The 22,470-nt window shown below is 39.3% G+C and overlaps 1 long non-coding RNA gene across 1 annotated transcript in view; it reads left to right on the top strand.

Annotated features, from left to right (window-relative positions):
- Nucleotides 1-7,886: 7,886 nt before the first annotated feature.
- Nucleotides 7,887-22,470, top strand: part of LOC138984194 (uncharacterized) — a 62,129-nt gene continuing 47,545 nt past the window's right edge. The window contains exons 1-2 of the long non-coding RNA XR_011461459.1: nucleotides 7,887-8,011; nucleotides 9,539-9,702. This is a non-coding gene — a long non-coding RNA (uncharacterized lncRNA). The remainder of the gene's footprint in view (nucleotides 8,012-9,538; nucleotides 9,703-22,470) is intronic.

Raw genomic sequence — 22,470 nt, 5'->3', positions numbered from 1 at the left:
CTTTCATGGCAAATAGATGGAGAAAAAATGGAAACAGTGACCGTCTAGTCTCTTGGGCTCCAAAATCACTGCAGACAGTGACTGCAGCCATGACATTAGACACTTGCTCTTTGGAATAAAAGCTATGATAAACCTAAATAGGGTATCAAAAAGCAGAAACATTACTTTGCCGACAAAGGTCTGTCTAGTCACAGCTATGGTTTTTCCAGTAATCTTGTATGGCTGTGAGAGTTGGACCATAAAGAAGGCTGAGTGCTGAAGAATTGATGCTTTTGAACTGTGGTGCTGGAGAAGACTCTTGAGAGTCCTGTGGACAACAAGGAGACCAAATTAGTCACTCCTAAAGGAAATCAACCCTGAACGTTCATTGGAGGACTGATGCTGAATCTGAAGTTCCAATACTTTGGCCACTTGATGCAAGAACTGACTCATTTGAAAAGATCCTGGTGCTGGGAAAGATTGAGGGTAGGAGAAGGGAGTTACAGAGAATGAGATGGCTGGATGGCATCAATGACTCAATGGACATGAGTTTGAACAAACTCTAGGAGACAGTAAAGGACAGGGATGCCTGGTATGCTGCAGTCCACGGGGTTGCAAAGAGTTGGACATGACTGACAGACTGAACAACCACCACCACATAGACATACCATCACTTCCTTCTCCTTTTGTCTTCATTGCTTTGCAGAGGATGAGATGGTTACATAACATTACTGACTCAATAGACATGAATTTGAGCAAACTCCAGGAGATAGTGGAGGACAGAGAGCCTGGCGTGCAACAGCACATTGGGTCACAAAGCTAGTGACTGAACTTTAAGAACATACAATATTGAGCATCTTTTCATATGCTCTCTTGCTATTTGTATATCTTTTGCCCATTTTTTAACTGGGTTGTTTATTTTCCTATTGTTTACTTTAAGAGTCCTTTGTATATCTTGGATCAGCAGGTTTTAATGAACTCCTTCTGTTGTGATGAGACTCATGGGAGCCACAGAGGTTACTAAGCATATCTTTCCTTCATTGGGCTCATGATTTATTTGAGAATCAGCACCAAAATTAATGCACATCAGAGAAGAGCATAAGACAACAGGTAATTGCCACCACAAATGCATTAATTTTAGTCTGTAAGATACAATGGAATCTACTTAAATTTGTTTTATAGCCTTCTAAGTAGAGTGGTCTAGTGGACTAGATAAAGGTCCATCTAGTCAAAGCTATGGTTTTGCCAGTAGTCATGTATGGACATGAGAGTTGGACTATAAAGAAAGCTGAGCAATGAAGAATTGATGCTTTTGAACTGGGGTGTTGGAGAAGACTCTTGAGAGTTCCTTGGACTGCAAGGAGATCAATCTAGTCAATCCTAAAGGAAATCAATCCTGAATACTCATTGGAAGGACTGATGCTGAAGCCGAAACTCCAATACTTTGGCCATCTGATGCGAAGAACTGACTCATTGGAAAAGACCCTGATGCTGGGATAGATAGAAGGCAGGAGGAGAAGTGGACAACAGAGGATGAGATGGTTGGGTGGTATCACTGACTCGATGGACATGAGTTTGAGCAAGTGCTGGGAGTTGGTGATGGACTGGGAAGCCTGGTGTGCTGCAGTCCATGGGGTCACAAAGAGCTGGACATGAGTGAGTGACTGAACTGAACTAAAGTAGAGTGGAGTGTCACAGGTTTCTCATTTTTACTTATTTCATGGTTATCTAGATCCCTTTCTTCCACTCCACACATACAAATTGGCAATTAGGAGGCTAGTGTTTGATGCGATTTGTGGAGGAACACCTAGTTTTAGGTTTAGGTTATTTTCTAAATCTGTCTTATAATAAAAGTTTATTTTATTTAGCTTGTTAGTTTATTTTATTTAATTTTTCTTCCAGAGCCCAGAGAGTTTTATATTTAAAATTCACATTATAGAGATGTCAGAAGGAAGAGAAAGAGAGAAAAGACTTCAGAAAATATTTGAAGAGGTAATAACTGAAAACATTCCTAATATGGAAAAGGAAACAGTCAGCCAACTCCAGGAAGCACAGAGACTTAGGCAGGATAAACTTGAGGAGGCACATGCCTAGACACATAGATATCAAACTGACAAAAATTAAAGACAAATAGAAAATATTATAATAAAAGCAACAAGGAAAAAGCAACAAATAATATATAAGAGAACTCCTATAAAGTTATCAGCCAACTGTTTAACAGAAACTCTGAAGGTCAGAAGGGAGTGGCACAATATATTTAAAATGATGAAAGGGAATGATCTACAACCAAGAATACCCAGGAAGGTTCTCATTCAGATTTGACAGAGAAATTAACAGCTTTACAGAAAAGCAAAAATTAAGAGAATTTGGTACCACCAGATCAACTTTGCAACAAATGCTAAAGGAACTTCTCTAGGTGGAAAAAAGGCCACAACTGGAAACAATAAAATTATGAATGAATACCACAAAAAAAAAGGAAGAAGAAGAAGGAAATTACAGTCACTTGCTCCAGAAAGTGGGCATAAAAGAACAAACCTGAACATAATAAAAGACTTATATGCAAACCATCCGCTAACATCATACTCAACAGTGAAAAGCTGAAAGCATTTCCTCTAAGATCAGAAACAAGACAAGAATGTCCATTCTTGACACTTTGTTTCATCATAGTTTTGGAAGTCCTAGCCATGACACTCAGAGAAGAAAAAGAAATAAAGAGAAGCCAAATTGGAAAAGAAGAAGTAAAACTGTCACTGTTTGCAGATGACTTGTTACTACACACGAAAAATCCTAAAGATGTTACCAGAAAGCTACTAGAGCTCATCAATGAGTTCAGTAAAGTTTCAGGATCCAAAATAAATGCATAGAAATCTGTTGTATACAGATACACTAACAATGAAAGATCAGAAAAAGAAACTAAAGAAACAATACCATTTACCATCACATTATAAAGAATAAAAGACCTAGGAATAAACCTACCTGAGGAGGCAAAAGTGCTATACTCTGAAAACTATAAGATGCTGATAAAGAAATCAAAGATGACACAAGCAAATGGAAACATACACTGTTTTTGGATCAATGTTGTCAGAATGACTATACTACCCAAGGCAATCTGCAGATTCAATGCAAACCCTATCAAATTACCAATAGCATTTTTCACAGAACTAGAACAAAAAAATCTTAAAATTTTTTGGAAACATAAAAGACCCTGAATAGGCAAAGCAATCTTTAGAAAGAAAAGGAATGGAGCTGGAGCAATCTGCCTCCCTGACTTCAGACTACAGACTATACTACAAAGCTATAGTAATCAGAACAGTATGGTACTGGTACAGATAAAAGCAGAAATACAAGTCAAAACAGGACCGAAAGTCCAGAAATAGACCCATGCACCTATGTTCAATTAAACTATGACGAAGAAGGCAAGACTAGATAAATGAGAAAAAGACAATCTCCGCAATCAGTGGTGCTGGGAAAACTGGACAGCTAAATGTAAAAAATGAAATAGGAACATTATTTAATATCAAACACAAATAAACTCAAAATGGATTAAAATAAACTCAAAATGGACCTGTAAGACTGGATACTATAAAACTCTTAGAGGAAAATACAGGAAGAACACTCTGATGCAAATGTAGCAATATGTTTTTCAATCTGTCTCCTAGAGTAGTGGAAATAAAAATAAAAATAAATAAATGGGACCTACTTAAACTCAAAAACTTTCGCTTGCAAAGGAAACTATAAACAAAATGGAAAGACAGCCGCAGAACGGTAGAAAACATCTGCAAATGATATGACCAACAAAGGATTAATCTCCAAAATTTACAAACAGCTCTGGTGGCTAAATATCCAAAAAACAACCCAATCAAAAATGGGTTGAAGATCTACAGAGATTTTTCCAGAGAAGACATACAGATGGTGAACAAACACATGAAAAGATGCTCAACATTGTTAATTATTAAGGAAATACAAATCGAAACTACAGTGAGATATCACTGCACACCAGTAAAACAGCTATCATCAAAAAATCTACAAACAATAAATGCTGGAGAGGGTGGAGAGAAAAGGGAACCCTCCCATACTGTTGGTGGGAATGTAAATTAGTGCAGCCACTATGGAAAACAGTATGGAGGTTCCTTAAGAAACTAAAAATAGAGCTATCACATGATTCTGCAAGCCCATCCCTAGGCATATATCCAGAGAAAATCATGGTTCAAAAGGATACATGCACCTCAATGATCACTGCAGAACTGTTTACAATGGCCAAGATAAGATATGGGAGCAACCGTCATCGACAGATGAATGGATAAGGACGATGCGGTACAATTACACAATGGAATCTTGCTCAGCCATAAGAAAGAATGAAAGCATGCCATTTGCAGAAACGTGGATGCACCTGGAGATTATCATACTAAGTGAAGTAAGTCAGGCAGAAAAAGACAAACATAATGATACTGCTTATATGCAGAATTTAAAAAATGATCTCATTTACAAGACAGAAACAGACTCCCAGACTTAGAGAATGAACTTACGGTTACCAGGGGGAAAGATGGTTGCAGGCAGAGACAGATTGGGAGTTTGGGATTGACATGTGCACAATGCTATATTTAAAATAGATAGCCAACAAGGATCTACTATAGAGCACAGGAACTCTGCTCAATACTCTATAATAACCAAAATGGGAAAAGAATTTGAAAAAAAAATAGATACATGTATATATATAACTGAATCATTCTGTGTATACCTGAAACTAACATTGCTGTTCAACTACATTTCAATATAAAACAAAAATTAAAAAAGAAAGCCCAAGGAATTTGTTGAAGGATGTACCACTGATTTCAACTCATACCAGGGTATTTGACTCCAAGTTCAATGCTCTAGAGTGAAGTTCTGTCTTATGGTCTGAAGATTGTTATCCATAAGTGACACTGCTTAAAAAGAGTCTAGATCACTAAGTCATGTTTATATTGTGCTTTATAGTTATCTCTAGCAGACTTACTTATTTGTTTAACTGCATCTGTCATATTTATTCACAGCCAGATTTCCATTATATTGAATTCATTAAGTTTTATAAGATTTTCAAATTTAATATAATCAGTTAAAGATATAGGAAATAGTAATTGAATACATTAGATAAAATTAAGTGAAAACAGAATTATTAGTGTGACTAATTTTGCTATGCAAATGTACTCAGATATAAGAAATAATATTGGAAATTTATAAACTAAAATGTTAACAGATATTATGTCTAGGAGATAGCATTATGGATAATTTTAGATTATCTTTTTTTCACTTTCCAGATTTTCTCCAGTGACCTGCTATTTTTGTAATTAGGGTGAAGATAGACAAATAAATGCCATTAAAATGTTACTATAACCTTCTCTGGAGAAGGCAATGGCACCCCACTCCAGTACTCTTGCCTGGAAAATCCCATGGATGGAGGAGCCTGGTAGGCTGCAGTCCATGGGGTCGCTAAGAGTTGGACACGACCGAGCGACTTCCCTTTCACTTTTCACTTTCATGCATTGGAGAAGGAAATGGCAACCCACTCCAGTGTTCTTGCCTGGAGAATCCCAGGGACGGGGGAGCCTGATGGGCTGCTGTCTATGGGGTCGCACAGAGTTGGACATGACTGAAGCGACTTAGCAGCAGCAGCAGCAGCAGCAGCAGCAGCAGCATAACCTTCTTTGCTATAAATTCTCCAAGATTCTTTGGGCTGACATTAACTGGAAGTGAAGATCTCCACCATTTCTTCTCTGTGAGAAGAGGACATCATGAGGATATGAAATGGAACACACATTGACCACAGCAGCAGAGGTGCATCAGTAAGGGTTCCTAGGATCCTGCCTCCCCAGAGCCCCTCAGGCCAAGGTTGAAGCCAAATTGGGTTTTGTAGAGATTTTACCCAGTGCTCAGGAAGCAAAATTGTTGGATAGTGAACTTAAATCAGGTCCAAAACAGAACCAAAGAAACAAAATTCACCTTCAAAATATGGAGGCAAGAGCAGACATGTGGCTCAATTTCCAGTTAGGGCTGAGCCAAACTGGAAGAAAGGAGGTGCAGAAAACAGGAGCAAAATGGGCAGGAAAATAAGGAGTTTTGAGCAGTTGTTATGAACAAGTCTATAATGGCTGTAACACCTCCAGAAGGGTTGACTGGCTGGTTGGTTATCTTATCCTTTGTCTGGGGTAAGGACGGATGGAAACATCCTAAGGGAGAGGCCCACAGGCTTGCATGTTATAAAACTATATATATGCCCATGCATGTTCTGTATTAATAATATATGTAGATAATGCAGTTAAAACAACCTAATTACAGTCATCCAAAGTCTTTGCTGGAGGAGATTTGGATGGGTATTATAATCTGAGGAATAGAGGAAATCATGCCACTAGAGGTTCATTACTTTTTGTTAAATTTTTGGTGATCTAGGATTCCTCTTAATAGGATTTATTACGCTCATCATCTTAACTCTGCTGAGCCCCTTTCTGACACAGTGAAAAGTAATCTTTCCACCAAAATTCATTCCCTCTGACTCATTTTTCTTGCCCTCTAGAGAAGTTATTGATATGCCATTTCAATTGATTGCTAATGCTAAGGTCATACTGCTTCCCAGGAGTATGTGCATTTCATAAAAAAATTAATAACAAAAATCCTATCCCCAAATAATGAATCTCTGATGGCATAAATTTTACCTCTTCTGAAAGAAGCACTAAATGGATTTTTATCAGGTCTTCCCAAATCATACCACCTAAGAAGACTCATTCATGGCCTCTAGTCCAGAGCAAGGCACACATGCTCTCTGTATCTTTAAAGGCACCACCCAGGTCCTAACAGTTTGGTTCAGCACACTTTTAAGAAACTTGCTCAAACCTATTCATCTTATCATAGTTATCCTTAATGTTTGGGAGCCAGTGCTCTTTTAATTGTCTGGAGCTCTATGATCTTTGTTTAATTAATGTTTGCACAAGTTTTAAGAACTTTTATTGATGGAAAATATGACTCAGAGTGACTTGCTGCATACCATGTTGTTTTGAGGTCCTGATACCCAAAGATCTTAATTTTCTTAGGAGTACTTGGGTTCTAATGGCGTTGTCTACTATTGGTCTACTAAAAGTGTGTTTACTTTTGCCAGAGATTTTTGGTAAGTCATGAGTTTCAATTCTAGAGAAAGAATTTCATTACATAGCCAGAAGCCAGGTCCAGAACTGAAGAAAACTTTAAGGGTTTTTGATAAGAGCCTCCATCATCCATAGCAAAAGGAGGGAAATCTTTTGACCCTGGTGGATGAGAGAAAAATCATAACATTTCCTTTGACTTGCCATTCCAGTGACTTTGAACAGACTCATCAACAGGACAAACAAAAATGAAGTTTAGACTCCCTTGTCTAAAGCCAGAACTACATCTATTCAATGGAATTTCTGCCTATGGAACTCAGAGCTGCTGCTAAAAAGCACGTGGGGAAGAAGTGACATGAATGAGCACAGTCAATCCCTGGTCGTTCAAGCACTGGCTTTGCAAAGTGTGGAGCAGCTGAATCTCGGTTCCCCTTCTCTTCAAAGTAGTGACTTTCAGCCCAGATCCCTGCAATTTCTTCAAAGTTCACATTCCTTCCTCACAAAGTATGATCGGAGATAGGAAGAACTTTTTCTGAGTGTGTATTGGTTGAATGTATTCTTTTAGAGTTGGATTCAAATTTTACTTTTCCCAGGAGGCTTTTCAACCCCTTAAACAGAAAATCCAACTGAAATTCTTTAAAGTCTTTGCAAGAAGAGATCTGAGTCCTGTGTATTTATTGTGTGATGTGCATCTCTCTCTCTCTCTATCTTTCTCTCTCTCTCTCTCTCTCTCTCTGTGTATTGTTGCTGTTTAGTTGTCTAGTTGCTAAGCCGTGTCCGATCCTTTTGCAACCCCATGGATTATAGAACACCAAGCTCCTCTGTCCTTGGGATGTCCCAGGCAAGAATACTGGATTGGGTTGTCATTTCCTTTTCCAGGGACTCTTCCTACCCCAGGGATCAAACCGGCACCTCCTGTACTGGTAGGCGAATTGTTTACCACTGAGCCACCAGGAAAGCGTGTGTGTGTGTGTGTGTGTGTGTGTGTGTGTAAATATCCTCTATCAGAGTGTAAGCTTTTGCAGAAAGTAAATAGATTTGTGGGGAAGTAAAACTGGGTGCTTAAAAAATGGAAATTTTGTTAATATCTTCAAAGAGTAACTTTTAATTTCAGAAACTGTAGCTTAGTAAGGAGGCTGGCTGTGAAGAATCTAGGCTACATTTTTGGGGTTTGGAGGATGCTTCATCTCACAAGTAGAGAAGAAGTGATCCCAGAAGTGTTTCTTCCACCGGGGAAACAAGGCAGGATTTATTAGGATGTTGCTGGCAGGTTTGAGGAGAGAGTTTGTGTACTTTGTGTCATTTTCTTGCTCCATGAGCTCTGGTCCCAGTGTTTGTGTGTGTGTTTGAAGTCTGCACAGGAAGTTTGGGTTATGAGAGCCTCACTGCTAGATGAATTCCAAGGTCCTGGGAGTATGAGCCAAACCATGGGCCAAGAACTGTGCAGAATGCTGGTCATTGTTTGGAGAAGGGAAGGAGGGAAGGATATATCCTGGCCCAGTGGCAACGAAGCCAATGGTTTGGGGTCTGGGAGGAAGATGGGAAGAACATCATGACAGAACTATCATTAGGATTTCCTTAGCTGGCTGGATTTGTCTAAACTCCAAGACACCTGGCCGTGACCCAGTGTGGTAAGAACAAGTCTATGAGAACCTGGACCATAGTCAGCGTGGAAAAAGATGTTGCTTCACTGCGGAACGATTTTTACAATCTGCAATTTGCTATCGGCCAGCAATCCTCCCACTGACTGACTTGAAAAGAATTAAAAATAAATTTAGAATTTATGTATAATAGAAACTTTATGTGCCATAAAAAACTGTTTGTCTGGGACTGCGCTATGATCCTTGTCTGAGCCACATCTTCTGGAGTTTGTGTTTGGTGATGTGTTGATTTAATTTTCCAATCTTTGCCAAATGAAATAAACACCCCTATTTTTGATCTGGTAACACAGAGTGGATGGCCAAAGGGATTTGTGATCAAAGGTTGTCCTCCCACCAGGACTAACAGTTGAATGCTGTAGTTTGGGGTATTTTAGCTTCAGATTGGTCGATAGTTGGGCATATCCTTAACAGGGAGACATGAAGTAAAGTAATGGTAAAACAAATAATTCTGACTATGCCCAGCTAGTCATGGAATTGGCTTCAGTTGCATATACTTTCATTTAAAGTGGGTCAGCGGAACTCAGAATGTTCTGTTTGTAGAATCTTAGTTTGTTAGGATTATACAGAGCAAAATTAATTGTGTTTGGCTAACACAGTGAGAACGGCTTAATATTTACTTGGTTTTCAAAGTCTTCTGGAGAAACTATACTGAATCAATTCAAATCAGATAAGATGTGAACAGCGTCTGAAAATGAGCTATTCATATTGCTGAATGCCTGGTCCAAAACCCTGCCAAGCTCTGATTTTGGAGAGAACTCAAGTTTTTTTTTTTTTTTTTAATCCTTGAAGATGGCTGTGGCTTCCTCACGTGCACTCTGTCGGGGATGTGGATCCCACATGTAGGAGTAGCCAATCTCACCAGCATCCCCACCAGCCATCACCTTACTGGGAAGCTGCCATCTGATTTGAGAATGCATTCACATCTCCTCTGATGCTCCCGTCCTCACATCTAGGTAGGTGGACATGTTATCTCTGCTAATACTGAATTTCAGAAGCTTCTTAGATCTTCACACTATTATAGGAATACATATGGTAAACCAGTCCTCCTCCCGAAAAAGAAGGAACTAAATTTCAGGTAGGAATAAGTGTTTTGTTTTGTTTTTTGTGAAGGTGTTTGGATCACTTTCTTTAGATACTGCATGTTTGAGGGAAAACACCGATGGCAAATGTAAGAATAATCCTTGTATTTCTAAATTGTGGGTTTCAGTTCTAAACTGAATGATCTCTGCATGTTAAACAAAGTGGGAAACTGAGACAATGGAGAACTTCAGAAATACGTATGGTAGTAGTAAGCAGTGGAAACGGAGTCACAGGCCTACGCAACTTAGATCCCACTTTCTTCTAAAAATCCCAAACATCAAAAAATTCTAGCTTAAGTTTACCTCCTTTCCTTGTGTAGGTTACTTTGATTTTTCAAGAAGATTCCAATAAACTAAAGATCACTATTACCACAGAAAGCCATCGTCCAGTCTGTTTGGAGTGGATATATTAACCTAGATAAAGCCATTGTAAAGCCTGTTATTCAATTAACACAATTGTATAGAAGAGTCTAATTGCAGGGCTAGAAACAGGAACCTGCTGTTTGAACATTCCTGAACCATTAATGTTTGCAATTTTAATGGCTATAGCTAGCATTTCCCCCATTTCCCTTAAGTGGAAAGATCTCTTGCTGTAAATATTTATCTAACATATAGCCACGCACATGCATACACACAGAGTTACCATATATGCTTAAAGTTTCCAGTGTATATTCTCATTGGTACCATTTCATATTTAAGTCCTTAGAAAATATCAGCATTACAGCCTAGATTCCTTCAGCATTTTAGAACAGATTGACCACTTTGCTGTAAGACAGACCCCCAGCTACTGCGTTCCATAGGAAGATAAAGAATAAATATTATTTCCAAAGAAGTCATTATTTAAATTAAAATGCTTTTGCAAGCTCTAACTAAACTTTTAAACCAGTACTCCACTATGGGTAAAAAAATATTAATAGCTTTTTTTGCAATGGTGCCTAGAAAATTTGCGTGCACTCCATTATACTGAACCACTTTCTTTAAAATCACCATTATCCTAATTTAACTATCATTCTATGTAGGCAGATTTTAACAAGTTATGCAAAATTTCCAACATACACAAGGATAGAGAAAATAACATTATAAACCTTCATGTATCCATCACCAGTCTTTAGAAATTAGTAACATTTTGGGACTGGGTTTTGATTCAAAAGTTTGGCAGAGGATATCTTGAACAAAAAGAAGTTCACTGACATATTAACCCATTCTCAGTTTGGAATTCTACTAATTTAATAATGGCATATTCAGTTCAGTTCAGTTCAGTCACTCAGTCGTGTCCGACATATTCAGTGGAGAAGAATTCTTGGTAAACTACAGGGGGATGTTATATCCAAATTTTGAAATAGGAAGATGGCCAACGTAGAGAAAAGGATTCCCATTTCACTGTTTCATTCATTTTAACCTCCAATTACTAAGCAACTATTACACGCTAGACATTGCCAGGCACCAGGGAACAAAGATGCTCTCACTGGTCCCAGCCTTCCAGCCGCTGACAGTCTAGTACGTGGCGGAAACCAGCCCTACCTTACAGCTGTCCTCCACCTTAAAAGAACAGAATGGGCTGGAATGGAAAAGAGAAATCTGTTTTTGGTTTGATGGGAAGCTCAAAAACAGAATCTCAAAAAAACACACCACAAAAAATAAGAAAATTACCATGGAAATGACTACAGTTCAGAGGATAGACTAAAGAACCAGCAATGGCTTCAGTTCAGTGGCTGATATATGGGTTATAGAATTTCAGCTGAATTGAGTCCAACCATAAACCAACTTATTGGACTCAAGTCCTTAAAATGTTAAGGAAGATTGATAAAGACAAAAATTTTAAAGGGTTTTTTGCAATCCAGGAAGTAAGAGCAAAGAAAAGAAGTTTTTATTAACCCTCAGAAGAAATATTCTTCTAAGACTTACAAAGAAAAGAAATTGTATTTTCTTTGTATACTTTAAGTAGGCAAATCTTATTTCTATCTTTAAATATCTTCAATAGAAATGTCCTCTTATCTGCTGAATGAATGAGGAACAGCTTGCAAGATTAAGTATAGCAAATGCTTAAAAAAGGACCGGTTTCCTGTTGGGATAAACAGTGGGATAGAGAGAAAAAAGAAAAAAAAATGAGAGTGAAAGGAAGAATAAATGAGAATAGAGGGTTGAGGCTATGATGGATGAATAAATAAAGCTAGCAAAGTAGACTGGTGAATCGTAATAAGCATAAACTTGGCTTCCCTGGTAGCTCAGATGGTAGAGAGTCTGCCTGCAGTGCAGGAGACCCCTGTTCGATCCCTGGGTTGGGAAGATCCCCTGGAGAAGGAAATGGCAACCCACCCCAGTATTCTTGCCTGGAAAATCCCATGGATGGTGGAGCCTGGAAGGCTACAGTCCACGGGGTCGCAAAGAGTCAGACACGACTGAATGACTTCACTTCACTTGGCAGCCTAAATGCCTGGGCTCAAATTCTCCTTCCACTATTAGTTAGCTGTTAAGCAAGTGACTTAACATCTCTATGCCCCAACTTTCTCCTCTGGAGGGAATGTATGGTGGGGACAGTAATAGTTCTGCATATAGTGAGCTTGTTGGGAGTATTATTTAAGATACATAGGAAGGTACCTGTCAAATAATCATTACCACATAAATGCTTGTTATTTATCAATTTGCCCTCTTCTCACAATTCTTTTTACAAACAATAGCTTACTCTTCACTTAATAGCCTCAACGTAGGCTCCTGCATGTTTGCTTTTTGGGACAAAGATCCAGATAAACAAATTCTGTCATAGTTTCTTTAGAAAGCCCCAATTAACTCGTCAGATAAGGCCACCAGCATCTGCTTTCTGCAATCCTCTAATTGTCATGTAAAAAGAAATCCCAATAAAAGAAATAAGGTATTTGTGATGAAGTGTGTGTGTGTGTGTGCATACATAGGAAAAAGAGCAAGAGAGGGAGATGGAGAGATTAATACTCAAATATTTTGAAGTTTAGGAAGCAAAACTAGGTCAGAAATAGAAACCACAAGTATGGACATATTCAAACCAGAATTATATATGAACTGAGCAAGAAAGAATATTATGTCCTATTGTGGTTTATCCACAAATTGGAGTGCTGGCCCAAACCTGGAGATTCTAAGCCTGTTTTCAACTCATAAATTCCTGTGCTTTAGAAGAGCCTAGTGACTCTCCTAAAATGTTGACAAACCAAACACATTTCTGTGGGTAATGGGTCTACTTTCTATACTCAGAGAGGTGAGAGCAGGGCTATTACTTCAGTTCTGTAGGATGCTGAGACAACAGACCCCAAGACCTAGGAATGGATCTGGGTTCCCCCTCAGGGCAAAGACTTTTCCTGCTGCTGCTGCTAAGTCGCTTCAGTCGTGTCTGACTCTGTGAGACCCCATAGATGGCAGCTGACTAGACTCCTCTGTCCCTGGGATCTGCCAGGCAAGAATATTGGAGTAGGTTGCCATTTCCTTTTCCAATGCATGAAAGTGAAAAGTGAAAGTGAAGTTGCTCAGTCATGTCCGACTCTTAGCGACCCCATGGACTGCAGCCTACCAGGCTCCTTTGTTCATGGGATTTTCCAGGCAAGAGTACTGGAGTGGGGTGCCATTGCCTTCTACAAGACCTTTCCTAGAGCTATTTAAAGACACTGTTCATCTTTTTGCATTCATTCTTTTTCACTCTGGTGGAAGAGTGTCTATTGTTAAATGGGCCTCAAGATTCCTTGATCCAATGAGCAAGCTTCTGTTCTCTGCTGCTAGCAGACCCCTTATCTGCCTGGCTCCCCAACTACCAACTGTATCTGGAAAGTTAGGAAAGTGGGCTGCAACAATACCTCTTGGATACCTTTTTGGTCATTCCTTTAAAAAGGAACTGGCCTGACATGTGTACAATTTTTCATTCAATATCATTTGACGGAAGGGCACCAACACCTCAAGTAATATCCCAATCAGTCTGTGGGGAAATTCCATTCTAAGATTAATTCCATTCCCCTGTCTCAACAGTCCTCTTTTCAAATCAGCTAGTCTGAATTGACCTAGTCACTCCAGAACCCTAAGGTATAAGGACAAATTCTCAGATTTTTTTTTTCTCTAGGCACCTAGAGTCCTTGTAGAGATTGGGCATGTGGAGAAGAAACTCAAAAAGAAAAAAAAAATGCAGATAGTCATGGGAACAGGAAGGGTCATCTTACTACCAGACAACACAGTTAGGGGAAAGCAGGGTTCTATCACCAAGGAGTTTGAAAATTTTCATTCACAACTCCTATGTAGCTCATTTTCTTCATATGCAACCAAAGATAATGATATATACGCGGTAGAGTTGTTAAAAGGATGACATACCAGATGGAGAGCTTGCTAAATTTTCCGCTGAAGTGGGAAGGGCACCTAAAGGGTGGGTTGTGTGTGAGGGGTGCTTCCTGCATGCATACCTTCAAGACCTTCTGTAAAAGTTTAAAAAAACCACCAAAAACCTTTTTTTTTGCCATGAGGATTGTGAGACCTTACTTCCCAATGAGGGACTGAGCTTGCACTCATTACATTGGAAAGCAAACTCTTAACCACTGGACTGTGGGGAAGTCTCTGTGGGTCTGTGCTGTGGCATGTGGGCTTCTGTTATTGCAGCCATGTGGATGGATGGGCTTGTTGTGGTGGGTGGGCTTAGCTGCCCGTGATATGTGCACTTTAATTCCCCAACCTGTGATCAAACCTGCGCTCCCTGTACTGGAAGGCAGATCCTTAACCCCTGGACCACCACGGAAGTCCCAAAGTAAAATTTCTTGATTCATTTTGATATTTGGCAAAACTAATACAATTATGTAAAGTTTAAAAATAAAATAAAATAAAAAAATAAGTTTTATTGTAAAAATGTAGAGCTAGTTTATATTCTAAGCCAAAGATATAATTCTTCTTTCCACTTCTCCAAGTCTCTAAGTAAAATGTTTCCCTGAGATGACTATGTTCATGCTATAGCTCTGCAGACCCCTTGGGCTCCCTGATGTGAGAATCTAACATAATGTGTATAAGGAACAAAGTTGGTCCCCATTATAGGGTAGGTGTGAGTTTTTATTGCAATTACTTTTATAAACATTATTCATTTACAACTCTCCAAGGGACAGACCTAGTGAGAACACACACATTTTCCAGCATGAACCTTGGACAAATTGATTCTGTTTTGTAAATGGAAAAATTCGATCTAAACCTCAAGCCCTTTTCATCTCTGGTGTTATGTTTACCTATTTCACTGAGATCAGCTATTCTTGTGTGTGACTTTCTTACTAAAAGTATAAAATCTGCAGTGGGAACCTATGGCTGCTCGTTCATTTCTTCCTCCAGTTTTTCCATTCACTCACTGGATCAATTACTTTTTCAGTCAAAAGTAATCTAGCACTTATTTCAGTAAGTATTAAGTACATGACTACATGAGAATTATGAAAAATGAGACAGAGTACCCATAACCTTAAAATGCATTTTCCCAAAGCCTTAGAGGTACAAAGTTGCAGTGGGAAACAAGTCATCATCATACAAAAAATGAATAAAGTGACCAATTATAATATGAATTGGCCCATTCTAACATTCCTCTCTTTAAATCTAAAATCCACCTTCACTCATAATGGCAATGTTTTTGTCTAATAGTTTTTTAATAACTAGCTGTTATTGTAAGAGGGTGGGAAAACAATGGAAAAATTGAAGTAAATTTACAACTTTACAAAATATTCAGAATTTTCTAACATGGATGAAATTGAAGTTGGAGGTATAGTCAATCAGAAAGGAAACTCTCGACAAGTAAAAGTCTAGCAGGGTTTTATCAGTAAATTATTGAAGAAGAGAAAAACTGACAATGATAATGACATGATGGGATTTTCAAAGAGAAAGCAGTCCTTAATAAAGCGGGCACAATGGATTAAAGACAATCTCTTTAACAAGTGGTGCTGGGAAAACTGGTCAACCACTTGTAAAATAATGAAACTAGAGCACTTTCTAACACCATACACAAAAATAAACTCAAAATGGATTAAAGATCTCAACCTAAGACCAGAAACTATGAAACTCCTAGAGGAGAACATAGCCAAAACACTCTCCGACATACATCACAGAAGGATCCTCTATGACTCACCTCCCAGAATATTGGAAATAAAAGCAAAAATAAACAAATGGGACCTAATTAAACTTAAAAGCTTCTGCACAACAAAGGAAACTATAAGCAAGGTGAAAAGACAGCCTTCAGAATGGGAGAAAATAATAGCAAATGAAGCAACTGACAAACAATTAATCTCAAAAATATACAAGCAACTCCTGCAGCTCAATTCCAGAAAAATAAACGACCCAATGAAAAAATGGGCCAAAGAACTAAATAGACATTTCTCCAAAGAAGACATACAGATGGCTAACAAACACATGAAAAGATGCTCAACCTCACTCATTATCAGAGAAATGCAAATCAAAACCACTATGAGGTACCATTTCACGCCAGTCAGAATGGCTGTGATCCAAAAGTCTACAAGCAATAAATGCTGGAGAGGGTGTGGAGAAAAGGGAACCCTCTTACACTGTTGGTGGGAATGCAAACTAGTACAACCACTATGGAGAACAGTGTGGAGATTCCTTAAAAAACTGGAAATAGAACTGCCTTATGACCCAGCAATCCCACTGCTGGGCTTACACACCGAGGAAACCAGAATTGAAAGAGACACGTGTACCCCAATGTTCATCACAGCACTGTTTATAATAGCCAGGACATGGAAGCAACCTAGATGTCCATCAGCAGATGAATGGATAAGAAAGCAGTGGTACATATATACAATGAAATCTTACTCAGCCATTAAAAAGAATACATTTGAATCAGTTCTAATGAGGTGGATGAAACTGGAGCCTATTATACAGAGTGAAGTAAGTCAGAAAGAAAAACACCAATACAGTATACTAACGCATATATATGGAATTTAGAAAGATGGTAACGATAACCCTGTATAACCCAGCAAAAGAGACACTGATGTATAGAAGAGTCTTTTGGACTCTGTGGGAGAGGGAGAGGGTGGGAAGATTTGGGAGAATGGCATTAAAACATGTATAATATCATATATGAAACAAATCGCCAGTCCAGGTTCGATGCAGGATACAGGAAGCTTGGGGCTGGTGCACTGGGATGACCCAGAGGGATGGTACGGGGAGGGACCAGGGAGGGGGGTTCAGGATGGGGAACACGTGTATATCTGTGGCGGATTCATGCTGATGTATGGCAAAACCAATACAATATTGTAAAGTAATTAGCCTCCAATTAAAATAAATAAATTTATTAAAAAAATAAAGTAAATTTCAAACTGAGAAAGCATGAAAAAATAAAGCAGACACATTTTTGAATGCTTTTGAAAAATAATCCTTTTTATGAGCACATTGAGAAACCCAAACCTGAAGTAAAAGTAATTATATTGTGCTATGAAGCAATTTTATTAGACAAATTGTGCCCAAAATCCTGAATAGTTTTGTTCATTTTTTGTCCTAAGATTTAACACATAGCCATAATGGTAATCTAGAGTTTATTAGATGTATTGTAAATAAGTTGCCTTCATAATTTTTAGTTACAATTTTCAAAGCCAGGTTTAAATTGAACTTTTTATTTCCCACCATTTTCTATGTCCACTTTGGCCCTCTTTTAAATGGATTTTGTCTGGTTATAGTTAACCTCAGATAATGAGAACCTCATACATACTCACAGGCTATATTTAAGTAAATCTTATCATTTTCAAATACTTTCATAGATCTTGTCTTATTTCTCATAAGAACCCATGGTTAATTGTTTTCCCCATTTTATATAAGGCAATATTTAAGAAAGAGTAAAGTTGCTAGTTTTCTTAAAACTTTACCTTTTTAATAACCACAAAAATCTCACATTTCCCAGAAATTCTGATCTATCCTATCCTTTGGCATGGGGGGCTTCAGCCTTTGATCAAGAATCATCAATCATTACAAAGTAGAGTCAATATCTATAGGCACTCTGAAGGCAAGATTTGGCTAAACTTTCCCTCCTAGAACGTGTTACAAAAATAATCTGTGTTCCTAGGCGTAAATACTATTGAACACATGATTAAAACAATCTGAAATCTCAGTTTTCTAGCATGTCTTACTAGGTCGTGTACCTGTCCCTTCCCATACCAGGTTAGAAATCATTTGCGCCAGATGACAGAAACATCAAGTGGTCACGTTGGCTTGAGACTTGGGCCTCTGACTCTGTCTCGGTAGTAGTCTCACTACTGGAACTCGTTTAGGGTCTGTGACATTTAGGAGCCACTGTGTTTTAAACAGAGAGAGTTAACCCATGGGTCCAGCAAGGCACAGAAAGCTGAGAGTACATGAGCCTTTGGTCATTCTGCAGGAACTGAGAGGCCTAAAGTATTACCATGGCCTGGGAAAATGAGATCAGATGTACTTAGGATGTCAAAAGATGGGCATGATTCAGAAAGAGGCAGTGTTTCCAGGCAGGGGAACAGAGAAGGCAGAAGAGGAGGGTTTAGACCACAGTGGGAAGGGCTAATGACAGCCAGGCTAGGTGGCACATATCTTCATTGAGTAGGCCAGGGGAAGGTGGGAGGAAATTTTCAGCCTTTGAAAGGAGGGTGAAACAACGAAAGTAATTGAATGGTTCTCTATAACAGGGGAGGGTCCTAAGAGATAAAGGGTGAATCTAGACCCATGAGAAGTGAAGCAAAAGTCACTCAGTTGTGTCTGTCTCTTTGTGACCCCATGGACTATACAGTCCATGGAATTCTCCAGGCCAGGATACTGGAGTGGGTAGCCTTTCCTTACTTCAGGGGATCTTCCCAACCCAGGGATAGAACCCAGGTCTCCCACATTGCAGGCAGATTCTTTACCAGCTAAGACACAAGGGAAGCCCCAAAATACATTAAAATACACAGATATGGGATAATCTGAGAGCTAGAAGTGTCCTCTAATTGAACATTTTTTCCGTGCATTCCATAGATGATCAAGACCAGAAAAATGAAAGGGCCAACTAGGGATGGTGGAGAGGAAACACCAGCAAAGCAAAGAGGGCCAGTCCTGCCTCAAAGAAGAGGCAGCGTGGTTTAAGTTAGCAAGGACCCTGGGGTCCTCTCATCCTGCCATCCTCCCAGTCTGCTTCACTAGCCCTTTGGAATTCCTCCCTGGCTTCCCCTTCCTCTCACTGGAGTGCAATCTCTCCATTGCGGATGGATCTCCCTGGATATTTGAAGTATTATAAATCTAAATTAATCTGTCTATTGGTTGACCATATCCTGGATCGGGGACTGTAATTTGCCAACTGATAACTGGGCCATTTTTAAGGGAACCTGGTGCCAATTGGGCCCAGGCTTTCCATAATCATTAACCACTGAGACTTTGGGGAGGGGTAAATGCAGTCTGGTAGCTGTCATTTCCAGAAGCGGAAAGGACAAGCCATTGGTGCCTGAAACCTCAAAGTAAGTCTGGGGTTATTGCTGAGGGCTTACAAAGACTGTTACCTTTGTCCACCTGACTTTGCCCAGCTTTCATTATTCTTTTGAAATTATGTCCACAAGATAAAAAGAAATAAGGGCAAATAACACCTGTTTAGCCTCTGATTCTACTTAGAAAAGCTGTCATTGCATCATGTCTAGGTCTCTGCAGTTATATGACTGTGATCACGTTTTCTAAATCCTTATTCAAACATTTGCTATTTATTGGAACTTATTGTATGCTAGGCACTGGGGAGGCTACAACAAAAAGATAAGTTCCCTGCTCTGAAAGGACTAAAAGACCGACAGAAAGAGTGACATTCAGAAAACAATGACATTAAAATACTGTGCTGGCTATAAGGAACTATATTTTTAATGTAATGATTTCATATGCTTTAGAGAAAGCTCCCTAGAGTTGAGGGGAATTTATTTAGTTACTATTTTTGTAATTACTCATAAAAGTTACCTGCAACTTTCTTTTGAAAAATGCTTGGACATTCTAAATGAGTCCAACAACATTTTTTATAACCTTTTATTCCCGCCAATGTGAATTTTCCTTCTTTCTTTCTTTCATTTTTGCTTGTAGAGAAGCAGTGAGGGGCAGGAGGAGTGGGCAGACAATGCTTCGATTACAGAGCCCATTCCATTGGGGAGTTATGCAACCAAGGGGAAAAATGCATTTTCCACTCATGAGGCCCTTTGATCATTTTGGCTCTTACATAACCCCCTAACAGCTGGAGCTGTAAACTTGAAAATTGGCAAGAACATCGTTCATATTGCGAAAGAAAACTCGAGCCACATTTGAGGAGAAACAGCTAGATATTTTCAAAGCGATTCCAGTATTTGTGTTCTTTAACATTTAGTGAGTGCTGGTGATGTTGGGGTGCTTTAGGCCAAGTTTCTTGCCCAGGAGGAGTCTTGACTGGGAATGCTATGAGCTGGGCCTGGTGCGGGAGCACGGGCCATGCTTTCTCATTCTTCTTTTCATTGTTGAGCTCTGGTCTGCAGCAGCCCTTCTGCCCACAGATGACCAAATGAATGCTTGCTCCAAAGTTCGGGGCAGCCAGGAGTGGATTCATATCAGTCCATCCACTCCTCTTCAGCAGCCTCATGGCACTTGCCGGCTTCTCACCAATGTCACTTCCTGTAAGCATCTTTCAGCAGGATCTCCCACTGCCTCATTCTGTTATCCCCCCTGTCCTCCTGGGTTCCCTACCTCTCTCCCACCTACTTCCTCTTCCTTCTCTTTTGTCTCTTCTTTCCCTTATCCCCTTCTCTGGCTCTTCCTCCATCTTCCTTTTTAATATCCTTTTGGATATTAACTTGCTATTCCCTGAACTGGAAATAAACCTGTATAAAACCACTTGTTTCTTGCTACAACTTAAGCATTGCAATTAAAAACAGTCAACTAAGTTCAAATCCACTGCTTCACTATTAATAACATCTTCAAAAATTTATTAACACCTAAAACCAAATGCAGAAATTGGTTTCCAAAAAGGTCGTTACACTTCTAACTTGCAGAAATAAAATTAAAGAGAGGCAAAATTATGTTTTTCATAGTGAAGCAAGCCACTGTTACTGGAAAGTCATTCAAATATGTAGAGTTTTGAGGTAATAAGAAACTCAGGCATCTAAATTCTTCCCATTATCCCTTCTCCATCAGAAGATTGTGCACATGTGGAATTACATGATGAGCAGCAAAGGTTGCCTTAAGAGAGACCTCGCATATGCATCTCCAGGAAAGGCAGGTTGCAAGGGAGGGGTGTGATACTTGCCACCTTGATATATTTGGATGTGGTTGCTGCCGGGACATCTGGCCTGAGGTCCTCCAGGATGGCTGCTCTGAATAGAGAGGCTGCCATGCCCTCATCCCCTGTTTTTCAAGGATAAGTGAGTATCTTATATGGGAAGCCCAACATGGCTCCCTGAAGTAGAAGCCACCTTTGTCTTGACCTGGAGGCCTCCTATGCTGCTATCAGCCATTCTGAATTCTGATGAAATAGAAATATAAAAGGGAAAGGGCTAAATTAACAGGAGTGAGATTTAAGTTTCCCACTCTTTTGCTGTCAGTTCAGTTCAGTCGCTCAGTCGTGTCCAACTCTTTGCGACCCCGTGGATTGCAGTATGCCAGGCTTCCCCATCCATCACCAACTCTTTTGCTGCACCATGATTCAAACTGCTGCTCCTCTATTTGTAAGCACAATCAGGGTTCTCATGGTTCTGAAGAAGCTTTCAGTTTTCCCAGCTGCATCTTTCAACGCCTTCCCATCTTTGTTCTTCCTTCTGTGGTCTTTGTGTATTTGTGCCTGCTGTAACCGCACATCATAATTGCAGGATGGTGCTTTGAGCCCTGGCATCCCTCTACTGCAGAATGCTGAAGCTGCAGACTATAAGAAATGCCTGAGGCAGGAAGGCCAACAGGAAGCAGTGGGTCTTCTCAGTGCTGTGAATTACTTCCATATCCTTCTAGGATCAGGCCAGTCTTCTGGAAGCATCTTGAAAGGACTTTTAGGAAGGAAGAGGTATGAGCTCTCAGGCATACAGCAAGAGGTTATCTTTAATTTTTGAAGAATTTTGATGTAATATAAAGATAAGTGGTACAATGAGGCTAATTTTTTTAATTTAAATGCTATATATGTTGCTTATCCTGGTGGTTGTGAACTGCTCATTTCTTTAAAGGTTGAAGAAAGAACTACTTTTGGTTAATTTTTACTTTCCACAGAAATGTTACAAGTATATCAATCAGGCATACTTTGGTAGAGAAATAGCTCACAAATCAGGAAATACACTTTCCATGAGGTTTAAACTGGTAGATGCTCAAAGACTGTGGTAATGATGCCAACGATGATGGCACTGATGATGGTACTTACCGCATTGTGTGGCATTTGCTGTGGAACTGAGAGCTGATGGTTGACATCACTGGCTAGCAGTTTGAAGGCAAATGCAAGGCTTCTGCTAGCCATTGTCTCCTATGATTCTCCTGTGCAATCTATCTATGACTCTGCCAAAAATAAACTGATTATTTCAGAAAGTTTGCTGGCTTTGTTAGACCTTCACTTGTGACTATACAACTTTTTCTCAAAGGAAGCATTTTTAGTTAAAGGAATAAAGAGCTCATGAGTTTGCACAGGATGGAGGGTACATCTACTTCTCATCTGCTGGAAAGCTGATGCTTTTAGAAATCTTTGCCAAACTA

This window comes from Bos mutus, chromosome 20, assembly GCF_027580195.1.
Source record: "Bos mutus isolate GX-2022 chromosome 20, NWIPB_WYAK_1.1, whole genome shotgun sequence".
NCBI classification, from domain to species: domain Eukaryota; kingdom Metazoa; phylum Chordata; class Mammalia; order Artiodactyla; family Bovidae; genus Bos; species Bos mutus.
The sequence above is the reverse complement of the archived record's forward strand: the minus strand, read 5'-3'. Positions and strand labels throughout refer to the sequence as shown.